The sequence below is a fragment of the Triticum aestivum genome, chromosome 1A (genome assembly GCF_018294505.1).
Source record: "Triticum aestivum cultivar Chinese Spring chromosome 1A, IWGSC CS RefSeq v2.1, whole genome shotgun sequence".
Taxonomy (NCBI): Eukaryota; Viridiplantae; Streptophyta; class Magnoliopsida; order Poales; family Poaceae; genus Triticum; species Triticum aestivum.
Genome location: NC_057794.1, coordinates 540555954 through 540560634, shown reverse-complemented (window position 1 = coordinate 540560634; position 4681 = coordinate 540555954).

The following is a 4681-nucleotide window of genomic DNA, read 5'->3' as shown; positions in this document are numbered from 1 at the left end:
TTTACTTTATCACTAAGCGGTAGTGATAGTCGTGGAAGCATAAGATTGGCGAGACGACAACGATGCTACGATGGTGATCAAGGTGTCGCGCCGGTGACGATGGTGATCATGATGGTGCTTCAGAGATGGAGATCATAAGCACAAGATGATGATGGCCATATCATATCACTTATATTGATTGCATGTGATGTTTATCTTTTATGCATCTTATCTTGCTTTTATTGATGGTAGCATTATAAGATGATCTCTCACTAAATTTGAAGATAAAAGTGTTCTCCCTGAGTATGCACCGTTGCCAAAGTTCGTCATGCCCAGACACCACGTGATGATCGGGTGTGATAAGCTCTACGTCCATCTACAACGGGTTCAAGCCAGTTTTGCACATGCAGAATACTCAGGTTAAACTTGACGAGCCTAGCATATGCAGATATAGCCTCGGAACACTGAGACCGAAAGGTCGAGCGTGAATCATATAGTAGATATGATCAACATATTGATGTTCACCATTGAAAGCTACTTCATTTCACGTGATGATCGGTTATGATTTAGTTGATTTGGATCACGTGATCACTTAGAAGATTAGAGGGATGTCTTTCTAAGTGGGAGTTCTTAAGTAATATGATTAAATTGAACTTAAATTTATCATGAACTTAGTCCTGATAGTATTTTGCAAATTATGTTGTAGATCAATAGCTCGCGTTGTTGCTTCCCTGTGTTTATTTTGATATGTTCCTAGAGAAAACTAAGTTGAAAGATGTTAGTAGCAATGATGCGGATTGGATCCGTGTTCTGAGGTTTATCCTCATTGCTGCACAGAAGAATTATGTCCTTGATGCACCGCTAGGTGAGAGACCTATTGCAGGAGCACATGCAGACGTTATGAACGTTTGGCTAGCTCAATATGATGACTACTTGATAGTTTAGTGCACCATGATTAAACGGCTTAGAATCGTGACTTCAAAGACGTTTTGAACGTCATGGACCATATGAGATGTTCCAGGAGTTGAAGTTAATATTTCAAGCAAATACCTGAGTTGAGAGATATGAAGTCTCCAACAAGTTCTATAACTAAAAGATGGAGGAGAATAGCTCAAGCAGTGAGCATGTGCTCAGATTGTCTGGGTACTACAATCGCTTGAATCAAGTGGGAGTTGATCTTCCAAATAAAATAGTGATTGACAGAATTCTCTAGTCACCATCACCAAGTTAGTAGAACTTCGTGATGAACTATAATATGCAAGGGATAACGAAAACGATTCCCAAGCTCTTCGTGATGCTGAAATCGACGAAGGTAGAAATCAAGAAAAGCATCAAGTGTTGATGGTAAACAAAACCACTAGTTTCAAGTAAAGGGACAAAGGGAATAAAGGGGAACTTCAAGAAGAACGGCAAGCAAGTTGCTGCTCAAGTGAAAAACCCAAGTCTGAACCTAAGCCTGAAATTGAGTGCTTCTACTGCAAAGAGACTGGTCACTGGAAGCGGAACTACCCCAAGTATTTGGCAGATAAGAAGGATGGCAAAGTGAACAAAGGTATATTTGATATACAAATTATTGATGTGTATATTACTAGTGTTCGTAGCAACCCCTCGGTATTTGATACTGGTTCAGTTGCTAAGAATAGTAACTCGAAACGGGAGTTGCAGAATGAAAAAGAGACTAGTTAAGGGTGAAGTGATGATGTGTATTGGAAATGGTTCCAAGATTGATATGATCATCATCACACGCTCCCTATACTTTCGGGATTAGTGTTAAACCTAAAATAAATGTTATTTAGTGTTTGTGTTGAGCTTGAATATGATTGGATCATGTTTATTGCAATACGGTTATTCATGTAAGTTAGAGAATAATTGTTTTTCTGTTTACATGAATAAAACCTTCTATGGTCATACACCCAATGAAAATGGTTTGTTGGATCTCAATCGTGGTGATACACATTTTTATAATATTGAAGCCAAAAGATGCAAAGTTAATAATGATAGTGCAATTTATTTGTGGCACTGCCGTTTAGGTCATATTGGTGTAAAGCGCATGAAGAAAATCCATGCTGATGGACTTTTGGAATCATTGGATTATGAATTAGTTGATGTTTGCGAACCATGCCTCATGGGCAAGATGACTAAGACTCCGTTCTCTGGAACAATGGAGAGAGCAAAAGATTTGTTGGAAATCATACATAATGATGTATGTGGTCCGATGAATATTGACGCTCGCGATAGGTATCATTATTTTTTGATCTTCATAGATGATTTGAGCAGATATGAGTATATCTACTTGATGAAACACAAGTCTGAAACATTTGAAAAGTTCAAAGAATTTCAGAGTGAAGTGGAGAATCATCGTAACAAAAATAAAAGTTTCTACGATATGACCACAGAAATAAAATATTTGAGTTATGAGTTCGGCCTTCAGTTAAAGCAATGTGAAATAGTTTCACTACTCACGCCACCTGGAACACCACAGTGTAATGGTGTGTCCGAACGTCGTAACCATGCTTTATTAGATATGGTGAAATCTATGACATCTCTTACTGATTTACCATTATAGTTTTGAGGTTATGCATTAGAGACAGCTACATTCACGTTAAATAGGGCACCATCTAAATCCGTTGAGACGACACCTTATGAACTATGGTTTGGCATGAAACCTAAGCTTTCATTTCTTAAAGTTTGAGGTTGCAATGCTTATGTGAAAAAGTTTCAACCTGATAAGCTCAAACCCAAATCGGAGAAGTGCATCTTCATAGGATACCCAAAAGAAATTGTTGGGTACACCTTCTATCACAGATCCGAAGGCAAGATATTCTTTGCTGAGAATCAATCCTTTCTAGAGAAGGAGTTTCTCTCGAAAGAAGTGAGTGGGAGGAAAGTAGAACTTGATGAGGTAACTGTACCTGCTCCCTTATTGGAAAGTAGTTCATCACAGAAATCTGTTCCTGTGACTACTACACCAATTAGTGAGGAAGTTAATGATGATGATCATGTAACTTCAGATCAAGTTACTACCGAACCTCGTAGGTAAAACAGAATGAGATCCGCACCAGAGTGATACGGTAATCCTATTCTGGAGGTCATGTTACTTGACCATGACGAGCCTACGAACTATGAGGAAGCGATGATGAGCCCAGATTCCGCGAAATGGCTTGAGGCCATGAAATCTGAGATGAGATCCATGTATGAGAACAAAGTATGGACTTTGATTGACTTGCCCATTGATCAACGAGCCATTGAGATTAAATGGATCTTCAAGAGGAAGACGGAAGCTGATAGTAATGTTACTATCTATAAAGCTAGAATTGTCACAAAAAGGTTTTCGATAAGTTCAAGGTGTTGACTACGATGAGAGTTTCTCACTCGTATCTATGCTTAAGTCTGTCCGAATCATGTTAGCAATTGCCGCATTTTATGAAATCTGGCAAATGGATAAACAAAACTGCATTCCTTAATGGATTTATTAAAGAAGAGTTGTATATGATGCAACCAGAAGGTTTTGTCAATCCTAAAGGTGCTAACAAAATATGCAAGCTCCAGCGATCCATCTATGGACTGGTGCAAGCATCTCGGAGTTGGAATATACGCTTTGATAAGTTGATCAAAGCATATAGTTTTATATAGACTTGCGGTGAAGCCTGTTGTAACGCCCTCGATGCGGCTATATCTCCCACGTGTCGAAGCACGACTTAGAGACATAACCGCATTGAAAGCAATGTTGCAAGTGAGGTAATCTTCACACAACCCATGTAATACATAAGGGAAAAAGATACATAGTTGGCTTACAATCGCCACTTCACACAATTACATGAATATAGAATTACATCATCCAGATACAATCAAGGTCTGACTACGGAACCAAAATAATAGAAGAACCCCAACTGCGACACGGTCCCCGATCGACCCCAACTGGGCTCCACTACTGATCAACTAGAAACGGGACAACACAAAGGACAAGATCTTCATCGAGCACCTCCTGAGCTTGGTTGCGTCACCTACTCGGTTCAACGGCACCTGCAAGCTCGTTTTGGAAGTATCTGTGAGTCACAGGGACTCAGCAATCTCGCACCCTCGCGATCAAGACTATTTAAGCTTATGGGTAAGGTAAAGGTATGAGGTGGAGCTGCAGCAAGCGACTAGCATATATGGTGGCTAACATACGCAAATGAGAGCGAGAAGAGAAGGCAAAGCACGGTCGATAAAATATGATCAAGAAGTGATCCTAAAACAACCTACGTCAAGCATAACTCCAACACCGTGTTCACTTCCCGGACTCCGCCGAGAAGAGACCATCACGGTTACACACGCGGTTGATGCATTTTAATTAAGGTCAACTTCAGGTTTTCTACAACCGGACATTAACAAATTCCCATCTGCCCATAACCGCGGGCACGACTTTCGAAAGTTCAAATCCCTGCAGGGGAGTCCCAACTTAGCCCATGACAAGCTCTCACGGTCAACAAAGGAATAGACCTCCTCCCGAGACGTTCCAATCAGACTCGGTATCTCGGTTCTCCAAGACACTTCGACAGGTTAAAACAAGTCCAGCAACACCGCCCGAATGTGCCGACAAATCCCGATAGGAGCTGCACATATCTCGTTCTCAGGGCACACTCAGATGAGACATCCTACGAGTAAAACCAACCCTCAAGTTGCCCCGAGGTGGCCCCGCAGTCTACTCGGTCGGACCAAC